The sequence below is a fragment of the Macaca nemestrina genome, chromosome 4 (assembly GCF_043159975.1).
Source record: "Macaca nemestrina isolate mMacNem1 chromosome 4, mMacNem.hap1, whole genome shotgun sequence".
Taxonomy (NCBI): Eukaryota; Metazoa; Chordata; class Mammalia; order Primates; family Cercopithecidae; genus Macaca; species Macaca nemestrina.
In genome coordinates, this window is record NC_092128.1 from 107,536,563 (window position 1) to 107,557,012 (window position 20,450).

Consider the following 20,450-nt stretch of genomic DNA (forward strand, 5'->3'; position numbering starts at 1 on the left):
ATGTCAAAAACCTACTGAAGTATTCAGACTCCAAAGCTGAAACTTCACATGAAGAGGTAACTATGTGCAGGGTAATCTTTTAAGGACTTTTCCTGTCTGAACTCTCTGAATGTGTAATAATGACAAAGGTACTATTATTATCATCCCTGTTTCACAGATGAGAAAACTGAGAAGCTGTGAAGATGAGTAACTCGCAACGACAGTGCCAGAAATCAAATCCAGCATTCTATCTCCAGCACTGCTGTTTCTGACCTCCACATGAAGGGGTTGGCCTGCCATCATTCTAAGATTCTTGAAGACTCCTCCTTTGCAGGGAGATACAGGCAAACAACAAAGTAAGAACAACTTGGTTCTTGACTGGTAACAAAAGAAACAGTGATGTTTGTGTACGCGGATACAAACTTCATCAGTTCGCTGTGAGGATCAAACGGGAACAGTGACTAAGACAGCAAGCTCAGTTCAAGTGTGGGCCAACGGGGTGGCCATGTTCACCATTTATCAAGTGGAGCCTCTCCCAGGCTACACATTTATACACGTGAGCTTGTCACCTTGCAGAGACAGCCTAAGTCTAAGAATAGAGTTCTTAGGTTTAAATAAACAAATAAAAACAGGAAGGGTGAGGTTTATTATTGTTTTTAAAGGAAAACAACACTGAGAAAAAAAATTAGCAGACAATTATTTTATAAACGAAATTTAGAGAGACACTTTCAATGAGACAAAAATAGTAAGACGTTTAAAAACGAAATTGTTTTAATGACACTATTTTTAACACAATGAGATTTTACTTTATTTAAAAAATCCAACACAATGGTTTTTTAAGTCTGGAATATTAAGATATTTTCAGGACTGAGGGTACAACAGATTCTATTAATTTGCTGATATCTCATTCACTTATAAGCAAGCCAGCTTTGAAAGCAGCTATAACCTGAACATATATGTTTTTAAAAATAAAAATAAGAATGCTGTACACTTATGTACCACTTTGCCTGTCAAAGTAGATGTATTCCTATTTTGCACTGGGTAATGTGTGGTGAGGCAGGTACTGTCACTGGCTCTCAGAGAACAAGGATTACTGCAGTGTAGCAAACAAGCAATGAAAAATGAGTGTAGGGAATGGTTCTAGAGCTGACCATACCCTTGCAAAGGTCACTGCAGCTCCCTGGGCTCCAGATTTCCTACCTGTAAATGAGTTGGGCTAATTGATTTGTAAGGCTCTTGCCAAGTCCAAAATTACAGCAGTCTCCATACACATATACACCAGATAATGTATCTTCAACTCCCCAAAGTCCATCCAAAATTATAGAATTTAGAGAGTCTGCCTGCACTGAACTTTAGTTCCTAAACTACTATTTCCTTTATTGACAGGATGACGACACATTTAATTTAGAGTGTAAAGATATTAGAGTGGTATTTGATAGGTTTAGCAAATGTTTGATGAGCAAGGATATATTCTTTCTTTCATAAGAAAATTGTCAATTGTTTTTACACTTTCTCAACTTGTTAATCGTACCGAATGCAGACCATTTCATAAGGAAATTACTTGACTAATGATAGAATGACAAGATCACAGGAAAATGCATACCATTTTTGCTCTCACAGAAATTTTCTAAAGACAAATACACATTTTCAGATGCTGAAAAGCTCTGTTTATCCTTTCTATGACCTTGGTGATGCTAAGAGAGACTCTGAACCCATTCACAAATAACAGAGATTTGGGAAGCACTGGGCAAGTATGAATATTTTTTACCATGACTTCATGAGCTATTGCAACAGACTTTGGAAATGGTGCACTTTGAAAAAGACACACGCACTGGTCTAACACAATGGACATTTTGTTGTAAAATTATGAATTACAGGAAAAAGGGAATACATCATACACACACAAAGGCATTTAACATAGAAAAACTGCTAGAGCAGTCATTAAAATCTGCCTGGTGATCCACAGCACAGAAACTTACAGTAGAACTATTTGTGGTTCTATGGTCAGTCTGGATAATATATTTATGAATTCTCTGATGCAGATGTATATTTATACCTTTGTATAAAAATAATCTTACCCTACTTAGAAAACTTTGAGTTTTCTATTTTTAAACCTGGTATTCCTTAACGGTTTGATTTTGGAAGGTGGTACTGCGTGGGGAGATGCTAAAAGTTCAGAACCTTTGTAGGTGGGAGAGGTGAAAAGAGGAGAGTGGGGTCAAGAACTTGAAGTTCCTTCACTGCCTATGAGTTCAGCCTAGATAGAAGCTACCACCCCTGCTATTTCAGGACAGGGGATCAGAGGCTTTAAACTTTCACAGCTCTTCTCAGCTCCTGAAGTCTGGTTTAATAGAACTCTGGATAGTCTTTTGTATCCTCAGCCATCCTAAAAATAGTATAAAATTTATACTAAAAAATAGTATGAAATTTATCCAATGCTTCATTGTTCACCTTCCCTTGGGCCTTTTTTTGAGGACATGGAGAGAGGAAAAAAAAATACCGACTAGTGTCAAGGCTGAAAATCAGACTCATAGCACCAAAAGACAGCCAATTCAGCAAAAGTAATCAGAGGCCACATCCCAGGCACACGGTGTGTGTTAATAAAAGAGCAGAGCTTCTGCAGCCAGGTTGGCCTGCATGCAAATTTTGACGTCACTACTTAATAGCAATGTGACCTTGATCACCTTAAAATTCCTCCATGCCTCTATATCCCCATTAAAAAAAAAAAAATGGCATCTATCTTATCAGGTTGCTGTTAAGATTAAATGTAGAGTGATTCATATATTAACTGAGATAAAATCAGCACTCGATACATGTCAATTTTAGTAGTTTTAATAACAAAGTAACTACTATCGTACCTAGCTAAAATGCCAAATTTGGAAAACTTTTGGGACCAAATATAAAGACTTGTAAAATGACAGCAATGAAGACAGTGTGATATTGGTGTATGGATGGAAAAACAACAATGGGACAGAATAGGGAGTCCAGAGATCCATATATACAGTTACTGGATTTATGACAGAAATGACACTGCAGTGGAAAGGAATTTCAATTTGTTGAACTGGGCCAGTTGTATATGCATCTGGAAGAAATGAATTATGACTCCCTATCTGCAAAGATCAATTCTGCATGAATTATAGATCTCAATGTGAAAGGAAAAACAATAAAGTTGTTTTCATATAACATAGGAATATATTCATGATTTTAAAGTGGGCAAAAGTTTCTTAAACAAAACAGAAATATCATTAATCATAAGAAAACAGTTTGATTCTATTATACTAAACTCAAAAACTTGTCAAAATATACAATAAAAATTTAGAATACAAATTTAGAATACAGAAAAAACTTTAACATTATCTAATAAAGAACTGGTATCTATGACACATAACCACTTCTATAAGCTGTAAGTCCCTAAGAAAAAGACAGACAACCCAGTAGAAGAATGGGCAAAATGTAAATAGGCACTTCACAAAATAGGATGTCTATGTGGCCAACGAACACATGAAAAGGGGCTAAGCTTTTTAAGTCACAGAAAAAAATATGTAGCTTTAAACCACAATGAGCTACTTTCATACGTCCACCATAAGGGCTAAAATAAAAGATGGAAAACAGTAAGTGTTGATAAGAATGTGGAACAAATGGAATCCACTGTTGATGGGAGTGTAAAATTGTTCAACCACTTTGTAAAACAGTTTAGCAGTATTTACTAAAGCTAAAATATTCTTACTTTATAATACAGCAAGTCTAGCCAAAGATATAAACCCGACAGAAATGCATACATATGCATTCCAAGAGAAATGTATATGAATGTTCACAGTGGCACTATTTGTTAGAGCCAAAAACTTGAAACAATCTAAATGTCCATCCAGCAGATTGGATAAATAAATTATGATTTATTCATACAGCAGCGTACTTACTACAAAGAAATTATTTTTAAAAATGCTACACACAATATGAATGTATTCAAATAACTTTCACAATAACATGAATGAACTGAAACAAACATAATGTGGAGCAAGAAGAGCCCCACACTAAAGAGACCATAGGATATGATCCTATTTATTTAAAGGTCAAAACAGGCGAAATTCATTCATGGTAATGGAAACAGGGTATTGTTCTTTCGGAAGGGAGAAGAAACTGAGACTGAGAGGATGGCCCAAGAGGGCCTCTGAGGGTTGTTTAATACCTTTTCTTAATCTAGATAGTAGTTACATGGGCAGTTGGTGGTTTGAAAATTCATTGAGCTGTGTGTGCTCTTTGGATTTGAACACCTCTATGTAAGTTACACTTTTTATGAAAAGTTAACTTAAAAAGGTGGAATATGAGCTCTCTAGGAGCAGATATCCTGTCTATCCAGCAGACAGGATAAAACTGTAACATTTCATAATACGACTTCAGTGGGCTTCTCAGAATGAGTGTTGTGTATATCCTGCCCATCACCTCTAGAAATAGGGATTGACATTTTATATAACTAGGTTTACTGGCTGGGTAAAAAAGTACGTAACTGGTTTATGCAGGCATCCTGGACCAATCACCTAACTGCTATCAGCTTCTGAAGTTGGGCAGGGGGTACCTCTCCATACCTGGACTTTAATTTAATTTCATCTGTTGGATGGCTAAATGAGTATATGCATGCATTTTCTTGTTTTGGAGATGGAGCCTTGCTCTGACACCCAGGCTGGAGTGCAGTGGCACTATCAGGCTCACTGCAACCTCCGCATCCTGGGTTCAAGTGCATGCCGCCAAGCCTGGCTTTTTTTTTTTTTTTTTTTAATAGAGACAGGGTTTCACCACGTTGGCCAGGCTGGTCTTGAACTCCTGACCTCGAGTGATCTGCCTGCCTCAGCCTCTCAAAGTTCTGGGATTACAGGCACGAGCCATTGGCCTATGCATGCATTTTCTTTCATGAATGGGGATCCCAGTCTTACTGAAGGGTACTGCAGATGTCGATGCAAAAACTATAATAAACTTGACTAGCTGTGTATGAACTGTAAAGAAGTGTTGCAGGGTTCTTTCAAATCATCTCCCTCTCTTTTTCCTTCCCTCCCTTCCTTCATCCATTTATGGGTGCTTCCTTTCTCCCTCCCTCCCTCCTTTTCCCTTCCTTCTGTCCATTAATTCATGTGCACATTAGTCCATCAGTCGGTCCATCCATCCATCTAACTAGCAAGGTGGTTACGAGCATGGCCCTGGAGCCAGTCTGTCTGAGTTTGGATCCTGGCTCTGCCACTTATTATCTGTGTGACCTTGAGCTCATGAGCAAGGAGAGATGGGTAAAAGCCAAGGCTGAAGAAACCAGCAGACATTGGTTCGCACAACGCTTTGTAGACCGCATTAGGGAGGTGAACTCATTCCACCTGCAATGGGAAGCGACTAAAGGGGTTTAAACAGGAGTGTGAAAAAGTGACAACTTTCCACCTCTTTTTTTTACTCTTATTTTGGTCTCTGTTTAATGAAATTAAAATTCAGGTGATTTGAGGATTCTTGTTATTATGGAATCCAGTGAACTGATATTTCAGCATATTAAGGATGAGTGATGAACCAGGTAAATACCTTAGCACAAAGTGGTTAGGAGTGTCATTCTGGAGGTAGGACTGCAGCTAGAATTCTCCCTCTGCCACTTAACTGTGTGATCCCAACCAAGTCTGTTCATGTCCCTCAGCCTCTTTTACTATGATGAGAATAACAAAAACTCGTATCTTGTAGAACTGACTGAAGATATAGTAGAAAGATTCCCATAAAATGCTTAGTCCAGCACCTGACATTTGGGTAAGCACTTCATAAATATTAGTCATAAAATGTTATGCAGAATAAAAATATGATTTTTCAAAAAAGTCCTTGCTTTAAGGTTTAACTTGTGGTGAAATCTTATTTACTTAGCTTCGCGTTAGAAAGGTACCCTAATCTCCTAGAAAGTTATAGAGCAGCATTCCCAAGGTCATCTTCTGAGATGTTGAACTGAAAAGCGAAATATGCAGAAATTCCAGCAAATTGAGATTTCTGGTAAGTGCATACCAAGTAGCCCTTGGGAATTTGCTTATAATTGAAAAATGGTCTTGCTGATAGGTTCTGTGTTTGCTCTTTTCCTTTGTCCTCCAGTTGAAAACAATCAAGACGTGCACAGAAACAAAACCTGGATCATTTACCCTTCATCTGTTGGCAAAATAATCATTTCTGGAGCTGCTTTTAGGTCTAAGAAATGTTCTTTCTTGGCCCAAAGAGAAAAAAATAACAGTAAAAAACAACGAAAAAAATTTTTGGAGAGGAGTATCAAGTTTGTGGTGTGAATTAGCAATACAAAACTGAGTATGAAACACACTTATCTTGCTAAATACATTTTACTTACCTTCTGGGAGTGGTGTTGATGGAGCATAGGGAGATGTGGGTAACTCTATGCATCAATCTGACTGGGCCAAAGAGTGCCCAGATTAAACATTATTTCTGAGTGTGTTTGTGAGGGTATTTCCAGTAGAGATTAACATCTGAATAAGTGGACTCAATGAAGTAGATAGCTCTCCCCAAGGTGGGTGGGTAACACCCAATCCCTTGAGAGTCTGAATAGAACAAAAAGGTGGAGGAAAGAGGAACTTAGCCCTTTTTCTTGCCTCTCTGCTTGAGCTGGGACATCTCATCTCATTTTCCCCTGTCTGTGGACTGGGAGTTACATGATCAGTTCCCCTGGTTCTCAAGCCGTTGGACTTGGACTGAATTACACCACCAGCTCTTCTGGGTCTGCAGCTTTCAGATGGCAGATTGTAGGACTTCTCAGCCTCCATAATTACATGAGATTATTCCTCATAATAAATCTCATATATATATACTTACATACATATATAATATATATATTCTATATATACATGAGATTTATAAGGAATTCTCTCTTTTGCTGTCTCTCCAAATATACGTATATTTTATATATATATATAAAAATAAAATATGAGCTATCTATTTTTTCTATTGGTTCTGTTTCTCTGGAGAACCCTAATACAAGAAGGGAGAGCAGAAGATGAAGAGGAAAATTCTAGTTGTGTGGTAAACAGTTCAAGGCAGGGCAAAGGAAAATATATTCAAGTGATTTCTGCATACTCTTGTTAAAACTTTATGAGGAAAATTATTCAGAGAAATGGCACATTAAGAGACTGTCATATGGCAAATTTACTGTGGATATAAGTAATTGCCTGTCCAACCATGTGAGATGGGCACCTGAGGATTATATTGGGATACAGGCAGATTAATGAGCAGTTGGGATGTCCCTCACTGAAGACCCATTAAGAACTGTGTCTGTCTTGCAGAGCCATGGTGTGACTTTAGATTACACCTTAACCTGGGGCTCAGAGCATTAGCCAGGTCTAAGGAGCTGGCAAATGGGCTAAAAATAAGAGATTCTGTATTGGATAAATGTGAATTTAAGGATAAATGCCAAGGATTGCTCATTGCACAGGTTCTTTCTTGTCTTTGGTGCTCAGTAACTGACTCCCCTTCAAAAGTCATTACCTTGTAGTGATCACCTGTAGTGTTAGGGAAAAAATGCAAATGCTTTAGCAAGGCATTCAACACTCATCTAAACTTGAGCCAACTCCACTACTTCTTGCTTTTCTCTGATCTATGAATGCACCCTAAATTCAACCATAATTTGTACCTCTGTGTTAAACAAACCACCCCTGATTGCATTTCCACATGCTTAGCTCATGGTTTTCCCTCTATTTGGAGCCCACTGAGTCAACCTCCAAAGCCCAGACCTCTGCTAATGGTACTTCACTTCTAAAGCTCTGTTCCACTTCTTGATGCTTTCATAGGTCTTTCGTTTCCTCCTTCCATTTGGATTCCCACTCCTGATTAGAAGCCTAGGGAAAGTGGGGAGGCTGACTTAATCATGTCTGCACCCTTCATGGCTCACATGACCTCACATGGTCAGCCTTCCAGAAACACGTGGCTGTACTCCCTTCCTTGGTTTCCTGCCTCCTCATGCCTCCAGCTACATGCTTTTCTTCTACGTGGCTTTCATTATGTTCCACTTCATGCACAGATCGTGGAGTATCCCCTAACATACATCACAGCCCTCCTGCAGTGGGGCCAGCACAGACACACAGCGCTCTGGAAGGCTCCCCACAAGCTTTACCCAGTGCCTTAAAATAGTCCATCCTTCAAAATGACCCATTCTTCCTCCCTCTCTCCTCCAACTTTCTGAAACTGAGTGTAGATGTTCTCTTAAAAGAGAACAATGAATAACATCACAAAGAAGCAAACTCATTGCACAAATTCAGCAGAAAACAAAAGCAAATCTGATTATGTTTTTAAAATACAGAGACATAGCCCTCCTCTGTACAATTGCCAACACGTAGTCCCCAGAAAGGGGATTCTCTTTACCATGCACCACCTGCCCCATTTACAGGAACCTACTTTGAGCAGGAGTACTGGGCTTAGTGCTCATCTCAGCCTCTGCCAGGATGAACATATCGCCTCAAGGACGGCATAACATTGTCAACTATGTATTAATCCTGGACAAAGGCATTAAGGGAGATGCAGGGGATATTAAGGGAATGATCCATTGACAATCATGCTTTGGTCAATGTGAGATTTGAAAGGATAGAGACGCATACTAGTAAACAAAAATAGAGTTAAATCTTGTAATATTTTTGCCTATATACTGTTTGGTTCAGTGTCTTAAACAAGTGAGTGTGGCAAGGACCATAGCTCTTTGCTCCCCAAACTCGTGTGGGAAAGGTCATGAGTGGAACACAGAGAGGCGCTCTTAGCACATGAATGCAACCCCAGACCCCAAGAAGCATATCCTCAAGCACTGTGGTAACTATTTAGGAAAAGGTCAAGTTTCACACAGCCACTTAACTGAGATTTACAAAAAAAGGGAATGCTAAAGGATAAAGCATTAAATATCAAACCAGTAACGGCTGGCTGGAAAACTTGAAAAGGACATAATCTGAATAACACGACACTTGGGGGATCTGCTTCAGCAAATTAGGAGAGCCGCCTAGAAAGGTGAGTTATTTATCTTAGAATATTGCAATGACCATACACCGGGAACTGTTTTTTTGTTTTGTTTTGTTTTTTGTTTTAAACAAGTATTTTCTCATTTAATCTTCATAACAATATCACAAAGTTAGTGCAGCTATTATCATCCCCATTGTACAGATGAGAAAACAGAGGCAGAGGAGTGAAGGAGCTTGCCCAGACTCACAGAACTAACAAGAGGAAGAGCCAGGGTTTAACAACAGTTTTAGTACAGAATTCCTGGTACTTTGCTGCTCACTGGAGAAGAATTTCCTTTCATGGAAAAAGCAGAAAGTTAATACTTTCTAGAAAGCTTACTTGCCGTGATTTTCAAAAATAGTTGATTCCACTTCTTTTTTTCTCTGATCTTCCATTTTTATGGAGACTTGATCTTGTCAACTATCTAATTTTTGGACATGCAATCCTTACAGTTGATAAAACAGCACAGAATTTTCCAATTTATCCATGGCAAACGTGTATTCCCATAGAAATGTTATTGTTTTAATATTACTGGGAGGAAAAGTAGACAATTCACAGACTTTTCATTTCAAGGACTACTTATTTGTTTATTGGTTTTATAAATCTTGCTCTTTTAAAAAAAAATTCTTTTTTTGAGAGAAAGTCTCGTGGTCTTGCTAGGATGGAGAGCAGTGGCATGATCACAGCTCACTGCATCCTTGAACTCCTGGGCTCAAGCAACCCTTCCGCTTCAGCCTCCCAAGTACCTAGGACTGTAAGCATGTGCCACTACACCTAGCCAGTTCTTTATTTTTTGTAGAGAAAAAAGTCTTGCTGTGTTGCCCAGGCTGTAAATTCTGATTTCAGTACACAAGATACCAAATGCATCTCCTTTAATACAAGGCTAATATCCTGAAAGATTAAGAAATTCAAGCTAATCAGACCAATTTATTTCTTGCCATGCATTTATATAGTGCTTAATATATAACAGCCACTGTTCTCAGTATTTTACAATTATCAAGTTATTTAGTTCTCCTATGACCCCCTATAAGACAGGTTTGGGTCTTATTTCCATTTCATAGGTGAGAAAAATGAGGCACAGAGAGGCTAAGTGACTTGCCCGAGTCACACAGCCAGAGAGAGGCAGAGCCAGATGTACGTGCAGGAGGCAAGCAGCTTTCACAGGTTGTGATCTTAACCAGATCTGTGTATAACCAGTGCACTCAGAGGTCTCCTTGGCCCAGAAGCTAAATAAATACATAATTGCTGCCATTATGCAGTAGGAGATGTGAATTTGCCCACAGTTCACATAAAAAGACCACAGGCCTCTTTGATCCTGACTGATCACATACATATCAAAGATTACCCCAGGTGTCTCAGATTTTAGAATCTCTCATCAGTAAGTAGCCAAATATAATCAGTTTGATTCATTACAAACAATTCCATGCACACTGATTTCTTCAAAAAAAAAAAAGAAAAGAAAACAACCACAAAGATTACATAAGCTGGATTTCTTTATTTCACAGAAAGCGCCTCAAAACCAAACCAAAACAACCAAACACAACAGATGTTAGTGTTTTGGTGGTATTTTGGGAAATAAGTTTGAGTATAACACAGCATACTCACTAGGGTGTGCTCTCAGAATGTATTGCACTGTCTTGAATGTACAGACATCCTGGAAGGGAATCTGGTTTTGCAGTTAATAAAAATTATTTGCACCATAAAAACGCCCTAATAAAATTAGGTTTAAACTCTTGTTATTGGTATAAGGAGTCTACTTTTTCATTCTCCACATCATTGTAAGCTAATTGGTATTCCTATGAATAAAACATTATTTTTTTATTCCTGGGCCACTGGGATGGAGGCACGTATAGATTCTGCCTTAGAAATCTGTGTTTGTGAAGAATTAGAGTCTTAAATTAATGGGAGAAGATCTTTTTTAAAACCTTTGTTTCCTCCTAAGTTGTTTGTAATACTGGATGTCTGCTACTTTTTTTCTTCAATCTTACTAACTTATAATGATAATCAACCCCTGAAGGTTCTATAAGATCCCTGCAAGTCTTTTCAGGTGGCTGTAATCCAATCACAGACATTGCCTCCAGGAGAATTTGCCCTAAACCAAATTCAGTGAGGGCTACTTTCCTCTCCAACTTCTTGGCCGCCATCTTTCTCTCTCTTCTTTTTAAAAATCTTCACTAAGTAGAGACCATTTTAGATAAGAACACAACTTAATGAAAACCTAAGGATGAGACTAAACATAAGATGCTTTTAAAGGAAGAAAAATACTGATGAAATTGTTCAGAACTTCCTCCTATGTGAAATAAGAGTTGATACTCTCAGGCGTTTTTGTTCCCATTCCTTGCAGATATTTTATTTTATTTCTTAGTCATTCAATTTTGTTACTAATATTTGAAACTGGTTTTTTTCTCTCCCTTGACAAATGCATTCTGAAACTTACATTTTATAAACACCTGCCAATTCTCTAAAACCAGAGAGCATTTTTACTATTCTATTCTCCAACACATAGAAGTGACCCAGGACATCTTATATGGTTAATACAATGTACAATAAGATACCCAATATGACAACATGGTTCTTAGTAAGAAAGACATCTATCGAGTATGTGTATATATTCACGCAGGTTCTTTATGAATGGCTTCAAAATTATTTGATAGTCATTAGGACCTCACAGGGGAAAAAAGCATCAGCTCACTAATACTGGAGAAGAGATATTTAGATAATTGTTCTTCTTCCCAATCTCATTGCTCTTTCTTGTCTCCTTCACAGATTTGTTTTTTGTTTTTGTTTGTTTTCCTTACGCCCAAAGTTCTTTTCTCACCATTCTTTTCTTCTCACTCTTCACTCTTGCCGAAGGAGGACTAAGCTGGTCCTGAAACTTCTACGTTCATAGATGCCAAATCTCTACTTTGAACCAAGATAGCTTCCCGAGCTCCAGACAACTCCTTAATGGATACGCCCATCTTAGCCGTCTCTTAGCCACCTCAAAGTCAAAATTAACAAAACGTTAACTCCTAATCTTTATGGCTTATCCAAACTTACTAGGTTCTCCATCTCAGCTATTTCCACTCAGTTGGCCAGGGTAGCCTTGACTCCTCTCTCAATCACCATCTCACAAATATATTACATTTACTCCTTTCCGTTCCCATTGCCACTGACCTTGGTTCAGGTGCTCATCACTGCTCTTCTGGATTAAGACAAAAGGCTACAATGGTCTCCCAGCCTCGGGACAGAACCATTTCCCTCACTGTCTTCCATGAGGAGCTCGTGAAAACCTAACTACAGCCACGTTTATAGCCTCTGCTTAAAATCCTTCAGATAAAGTAATGCCTCTTCACAACTGACTCGCCCTGAATGAGATGGTTTCTGGGACAGCTTGAAAAAAGGTTTCCAGAATGCATTTGCCAGGAGAAAAGAAGAAAACAACTGCAAAATTTTGAGAAAATAAGAGAATAACCAAAAACATAAAATAAACTGTTCGGAAGACTTCTAGATTTAATACATGCTTTTCCCTCTGCCTTAATCACCCTTCCTCATCTCAGTCCACTCCTCAGTGGTAACTCCTGCAGGTCTTTCAGAATCCAGAGCAGTTGTTCCCACTTCCGAGGGATCCTTTTACGCCCATTCTCTATAGGTCAAACCTTCTAAGTGTCTCCATCTCACCCTCTGCCAATTTTCCAATGCTCCGTTTGCTTTTATGTCTCCCTGTGGAAATTCGAAGACCCTTGAGGCTTAGGAGTATGCCTTCTCTCTCTTTATATATTCAGTACTAAGGGCCTCAAAAAATGTTTGTGGAATGCATGCTTACACGTGAAGTAGGCCTTATCCAATGCAGCCAAGTTCTTGAAGTCACAACACTCAAAAACTCTTCTTCTCCTCACATTTGAAATATTGCACTGAAATATTATATTCTTGATAGTGACAGTTAATCATTAAACATCCTTCCCCACTGGCAAAACAAAACATGACCACAGGAGAAGGCTCCGTGGAGACCATGCCCACACATTTCAGTGCCTGGGCTAAAATAAGCATGTAAGTGTGTAGGACTAATCATCATATTGCACCAGGAAGCGCGCCCTTCCAGATTTAAAAATATACTTGTTTGTCTTGATTCAGGCTGCTCCTCATTCCAGGCCTGTGTGAGTCATTGGAGAAACATCCTATTAGAGTGCACCCCTACTGATTGGCTTCCTTTGTATGTTCACGGTGACTCAGAAGAGATGACTCACAGTTCACGCTTATGACAAAAAGAACTTGCTCTCTCTTCCTTTTCATTACCCATGTTTTGCAGGCTTTATTGGCACCTTTGAAAAACATCTAAGGGAGCAAGGGAAAGGAAAACACAGGGGGCAGCCTGAGTATTGGCATTACTTATTTTTAACAAGCAACCCTACTTAAAGCACCTTTTATCAGAGCAGCACAGATATACTTCAGAGGCCTAATACATCCAATACTCACATTATTCCTGGAAGGTCACTAACTGGATGCTATTGCTCCACCATGTCAGTTGATGGGAAGGAGCGATGCTCGAAGGACATAAAGATACTTCACAATGTCCCTCTGCAGGGGTGGCACCCAACACTGGGCTCTCAGAGCCACTGCTGATAAAATGGCTGGTTAGATCATGCTGTCTCGGTTATAATACCCAAAGCCTTGGCCAAGGAGAGAGAGATTCTCCAAAATAATCAGTGGTCAAGCAGTGAGCATGAAGCAAAGTGAGAGGACAATCCAACCATGACAATCTTCTGGTTGCCTCAAGACGCTCATAACCTCCCACTGGAAGAAACTGTTGGGCTCTGTGCCAGTCACAAAGAACAGAGGTTAGTTCCTTTCACTCTACTTCAGAAAACATTTCTGAGTGCTTATCCACAGAGATGGATCAGGCATAGACTCTGACCAGGAGAGCAACAAGATAAAGTGTGGTGAGTTATACACCACAAAATAAGGACGGGTCAAGTGTCTACAGAGTCCAGGGGAAGAGTTGGCTTTATTTTTTAGAGAAACTGGCATTTGAATTGCACCTAAGGATGGGTGGAATCTAAATCATACTTCTACACTTCATCTTAGCCAAAACGCCAAGAAGCGATAAAATCATATTTCTGAATGTGTTTTTCTTTCAGAATAATTTACTAGTCAGGCTCATTTCAAATTCCATTTACATTCAGACTCCACATTCCATAATCGCTGTCTCCTGGAAGCCATTGAAATGCATGCATGTACGTCTGCCTGCAAAGGAGACACTTCTGTGTGCAGTTCTGTCGGGGTGGGTTTATGGTGCCCAAATGAACGGAGCAGGAGCAGCGCAAATGGGCTAAGTCCAAATTGCTCCCCCTTCCAGGGGATCCTTGTGCAGTGAGCTCTGCCTCTGCTTTAATAAAAGCGGATAAAAATACTTGCCACCTACTTACCTCCAAGGCACACTGCAAGGCTGGATCGTGTTCACAGCAGTGTGAATTTTTCAGGAGATAAGTGCTCTATGAAAACAAAGCTTTATTATCATAAATGTTGAGAGAAAATGAAGCAAAACCAATGTCTAGGCCATGTGTTTAGTGTAAAAAAACAAAAAACAAAAAACAAAACAGAACAAAAACCAAACAGACACCAGATTATAACTTTCTAGCAAGCTGGCATTCCAGTGTCAAGGCCTGAATGTCCCTTCCCAGGGAGTAGGGCTACAAGGGTCCCGGTACACGGAATATCTGATGAAATGAAGCAAATGCAGTATTTTGATGACAGATGTTTCTGATAAGAATACAGAATTTGGAAAAGAAATTGCAAGGCAAATCTGTCCCATGATGTGAGATGAGGGACATGAATACTACAGACCAAGATCATCAGAACTGATCCCTAAAGAACTGTGAAGAGGACATGTAGAGGACACTAAGAGAAAGACTATTCATTGCCCAAGGCAGAAAGGAGTGGGTGGTTCAGAATCTTCAGGGGTGCGGAATAAAGACAACAGAAGAGAAAGGGAAGACGTGAACAGTTAGCTAGTAACTCCATTAGGTTTAAGATAAGAGAGACAGTGCTGTGCAAAAAAAAAAAAAAAAAAAAAAAATAGAGCATTAGAGGACTTAAATTGTATTCCCATGTACAAATTAGATACACGTTTAGGAGGTGAATTATTTCTAATTCCTCACAACCTCACACAGTTGAGAGATCAGAGGGAAAAAAACATGTAATATAACATGAGTTAAATTGTGCCCTCCCACCCCCAAATTCCTATGTTGAAGTCCTAACCCCAGTAAGAATGCGACTATATTTGGAGAAACGGTCTCTAAAGAGTGAAGCTGAAATGACAACAGGGTGGGCTCTAATCCAATAGGACTGGTGCCCTTATAAGAGAAGGATATTAGGATACAGACATGAACAGAGGGAGGCCCATTTGAAGACACACGATAATATGGTCATCTACAAGCCAAGGAAACAGGCCCCAGGAAGAAACCAACACCTTGATCTCAGACTTCTGGCCTCCATAATCATGATTTTTAAAAAAATTATGTTCTTTAAACCACTCAGTCTGTGGTACAGTTGACCTTTGAACAACATGGAGGTTAGGGGAACCAACCCTTTGTACAGTCAAAAATCTATGTATAACTTTTGACTCCCCCAAAACTTTACTAATATCCCACTGTTGGCTAGATGCCTATCAGATAGCAAAAACAGTTGATTAATACATATTTTACATGTTATATGTATTATATATTGCACTTTCACAATAAAGTCAATCAGATAAAAGCCTTACTGGTCCTTACGACCCCCTGATCTAGAAGCTGAATTAGGGATGTTGTTTGGGGGCAAGTAGACCATTTCAGTTTCTTTGATTTTGAACTTATGGGGTTCTGGGTGACAGGGGCATTGTCCAATATGGAAAGCACTTTAAAAAGCAGTCCCTTACTGGCAAGGTACTTTCTGACTTCAGGAACAAATATCCATGGAACCAATCCAGAAAAAGGGTTCTTTTTGTCCAGAGCTCCTTCTTGTACAACCAGAAGACTGGAAGCTGGTGTTTATCTCCTTCCTTCAGGGGTTGGAAGTGAGCAGCTTTATAGATAAAGGCAGCCCTGATCATAAACCCAACTGCATTTGTCCAGAACCAGTAGAGTTAACCTAGTCCTTGCAGCCTTAAATCCTGGTGCTTGCTTCTCTTCCTTACCAATAAATGTCCTTGGTGGCATTTTCCATTTCTCCAAGATAGGGCACTTTCATCTTCATTAAAAATCTGTTCAGGCAGATATCCTTTCCCCTTAATGATTTTCTTAATGGCAGTTTGGAACTCATCTGCTTCCTCTTGTTGATAGAAGCTATTTCTTCTATCAGCTAGACACTTTTAAAGATAAACTTCTTTCTAAAATTATCAAACCATCCTTTGCTGGCATTAAATTCTCCAGCTTTTGATCTTTCATCTTCCTTTTGCTTGCAGATGAAAGTGTTCTTGCTATTTCCTCACATGGTAGAAAGAGAGAGATGGCAAGCTCCCTGGTGTCTTTTCTGATAAGGGCACTAATCCCATTATGAGGGTCTCACCCTTGTGAACTCATCTAAACCTAATTACCTCCTAATGGCCCCATCTCCAAATACCTTCACATTGGTAGTTAGACCTTCAACACATACATTTGGAGGGAGGACACACTTAAGTTAGTAGCACTTGGGAACTCTGAGATTGAGGCTTTTTCTTGAAAGAATTAGAAAAAGTTTTATGAGGTTTAGAAAATGAGTCACTGCTGCATTTTTTTAAAAAAATGATTTAGTTTGCAAGGACAACCACATGGGTGCAAACAGGCTCACAAAATGAATGGCGCTTTATATTACATACTTATCAATGGGCAGAATGTACAGATTATGACATGCCATGGTTTGAGGTCAACTGGTTTTGTTTGTTTCAAAATGCTGACATTCCTTCCATAATAATAGGAGCTGCTTTGACTCCTAGAAGCCTCCTGGTCACTGACTGTAGGCCATGGGGAGGGGGAGATACAAGGGCAGGTTCTTTTGTAGTAGGCTCCTGCTGGTGGGCAGGGCACATAGCAAACTGTGTCTTTGTTTCTTTCCCCACAAAACTGGAGAACAGATCTATCATTCCAGTTTGTCTTAATACTGACTCAACAATGAGGGGAACTGAAATGCTGAGAGGGCAGTTTGGACTTTTCACAGTTACACCATCAGAAGGAAGCACTGTATGAGCACAAAAACCCATCAACATTGTCCTTATGGAAACAGGGAAGCAGAAGCTGTTGCAGTCTGCACCGTCTCCTTATGGGAAAATTTTCCTTTTTAGTCTGAGGCTAGTTGACTCTATTTCAGCCTGTGTCTAATTCCTCTTTCTATCAACAATCAATACTTACAATTCACACGGTTTATTTAGATAAATAAAATTGTTGGTTTTATTTATTTGTTGACATGAATTAATCTCTCTCTACATGAGCAACATCATGTTGATTGAAGATAAATTACAGGTGCTGATCCAGAATAATTAAAAAGTGCAAAAGACGTAAACTCTCACATTTTATTCAGATTTGTAAAATGTTATCACAGAAAGTTCTGCTGGACAGTATTGTAATGTAATATTACATTATATTACAGTATATTACAATGTTGTTCAGTAGGCTTTCCTGTGATAATGTAAATGTTTATGTTTGTGTATGTGTATGTGTGTGTGTGTGCATGTGTGTGTACTGAGCACTTGAAATGGGGCTAGTGTGACTAAGGAATTAAATTGAGTTTTAAAATTTTACTTATTTCTACTTGATTCAAATTTAAATAGCTACCTGTGGCTAGTGGCTAATATACTGGACAGTAGTTTTAGAGAGACAGATGTTCAACTTAGACACCTACCACCAGACAAAAACCATCCCCAAAGCACAAAACTAAATAAAGCCAAACGAATAGTTTGGGATCATTTTCCTTATTACCCCCAAGGGTAATGGTTACATGGTGACTTTGTTAAGGACAAAAGTAGCTGTGATACTGTACAAACAGTTCTTGCAAAACAGGTCTTCCAATGCAAGACCAACAGAATTGAACTCCCATGTAAAGGACTTAGCATCATTATGACAAAAACATTAACTGATACAGGAACAGCAAAAATATAAACATAATAGCACCCAGCTGCTATCAGCATGTGCGTGATGTGACACGCAGAACTCTGTGGATGCCAAATCCCCATTCCTCCCCAGCATACGGCTTTGTTTATAGTGGAACAAAAACAGCTAGTCACAAACCTAAAGTAATGTATGTTTCACACACAATGTTACTGCCTGTTAGTGTATTTCTCCATCGGTGAAGGAGTTACAGGGCATTATGTAGCTGCCTCATCAGCTATATCCTGGTGGGTATAAGCAGCAGATGTGCCTGCCTTATTCTTGTATCATTAGCGTTCTAGCATTCTAAAAGTTATATGGGGCTGGGCGTGGTGGCTCACTCCTGTAATCCCAGCACTTTGGGAGGCCGAGGTGGGCAGATCACCTGAGGTCAGGAGTTTAGACCAGGCTATCCAACATGGCAAAACCCCGTCCCTACTAAAAATACAAAAAAAATTAGCTGGGCATGGTGGCACATTCCTGTAACTCCAGTTACTCAGGAGGCAGAGGCAGAAGGATCGCTTGAACCCAGGAGGCAGAGGTTGCGGTGAGCCAAGATCATGCTGCTGCACTCCAGCCTGGGCAACAGAGACTCTGTCTCAAAAAATATATAATAAAAAAATAAAATAAGTAAAAGCTATGTGGGAGTAGGAAGTTGAGATCAGAAAAAAGAGGGGCATATGTGATAGGTAATGTCAACACTTGGTACAGGAAAGGAAAGAGGGAAAAACGACTCTCAGGTTACACTGTTGCACTGACCTTGGCTGTCCCTACAATGTCCTTAGGGGAAAGGAATAACACAAAGATTAATGTGATCATTTGTCATTTTATAGCCATAACCTGAACAACATAAAGCCTTATTCATCATGGACAGACTAAAGGACTCTGAAATATACAAGGTCTATTTCAAACAGGAAGGTCTTGGCCCACCTCGCTGATCTACTGTGGCCTGAGTTGGGATTGCAGCAGTGGTCTGTATGTGCCAAAGGAAAGATACACGTTTATCAGGCGTGAGTGTTTTTGTATTTTTTTTCACTAGTCCAACATCTCCCAGAAATTCTCAGCCACAGTGAGGAAGTGGGGAGCAAGGAAGCGGGGAAACACTGTTTGAAAAGTATCACCAGAGACAAAAAGGATGAGTTTATCACATACATGTAAAATAAATGCATAAATTTAAATTGAAGTCATAGCCCCTGAAATATTGGCAGAAGAAAGGAGAATGAAGATAAGAGGATCAAGCTGTGCTCAGTGGTGACCTTGCCAACAAGAACACATGAGTTAACGTGGCAGAAAAGCAACCCCCCAAACCGGCTGTGAGCCCTGCAATGGCACCGTTTCTCGTTCACTGAGTTGCACCAAAGCGGACACAGGTTTTCTTTATTTTATTTTATTTTCTATGTTGATGAAACACTTGTCGCTAATTATATTTGCAAAAGTAAAGAGATTCATCACTTACGTTTCACAATATCTGTAATTGTTTTAGTGTATTCTTGACAGGCCTATTTTGTTCAAGAGAGTTACAAGGTTGGGCATGGTGGCTCACACCTGTAATCCTAGCACTTTGGGAGGCTGAGGCAGGTGAATCGCTTGAGCTTAAGAATTTGAGACCAGCCTGGGCACATGGAGAAACCCCGTTTCTATAAAAAAATACAAACACCATCCCACCACTGCACGCCATCCAGCCTTGGCTGTTTGAGTGAGATGCTGTCTTTAAAAAAAAAAAAAAAAAAAAAAAAAGTAGAGAAAGAGTGTTACATATGCACTGGGAATTTGAGCTTCATATTTTTACATTTTGCTGTAAAGGAATATTCAGAGCCATGCTTTAAAACCCAGTTCATAATGTAGTAATGAATTAAATATTTCCATACTAACCCTATTGCTGCTGGTAGGCACTGATTTCTCTTAGTTGAATTCTGATTTCTTCCTTCCCTGTGCTAATCGGCAGGAGCCCATCAGCCCAAAGCAGAGCTGCTCAACTGCCCTGTGAGTGATGTCAGTTACAGCTGAATGTCTTTGGGCCTGGTCAACTGGAATTCCACGTAGGGGCTGGGAATATATGTATGCAAAAGATGCAGGCTGTATCAGAAGACAGTAGAGATGTGTCACTAGTGACCAGACGTTCACTTCCAAAATCTGAGACATCCTCAACATCCTGAGAACATCTTTCTTTATGTTCTAATGCCCATGAGTCTTATTTCCAACTGTAAAGCCTTTGCACTGGCTGTTCCTTTGGCCTGGAATATTCATTAACTCCTCATGGCTGCTTTCTTCATAACATTCAAGGCTCAGCTTAAATGTAACCTTTTCAGAGAAGCTCTCCTGGGCCACTCAATCTAAAGTAGCCCCCACACTCTAGAGTATCACTTGGATTCAGTTCTGTGCATCACATTTTCTGATACATATTTT

At 39.4% G+C, this 20,450-nt stretch overlaps 1 protein-coding gene and 1 long non-coding RNA gene across 11 annotated transcripts in view; both read right to left on the minus strand.

Annotated features, from left to right (window-relative positions):
* LOC105497780 (engulfment and cell motility 1) overlaps positions 1-20,450 on the minus strand; it is a 574,187-nt gene that overhangs the window by 166,326 nt on the left and 387,411 nt on the right. The window lies entirely within an intron of this gene.
* LOC139362842 (uncharacterized) lies at positions 5,802-19,877 on the minus strand. The gene is made up of 2 exons (XR_011622289.1): positions 14,373-19,877; positions 5,802-13,281 (listed from the first exon to the last, which is right to left on the minus strand). It is a non-coding gene; the product is annotated as an uncharacterized lncRNA (long non-coding RNA).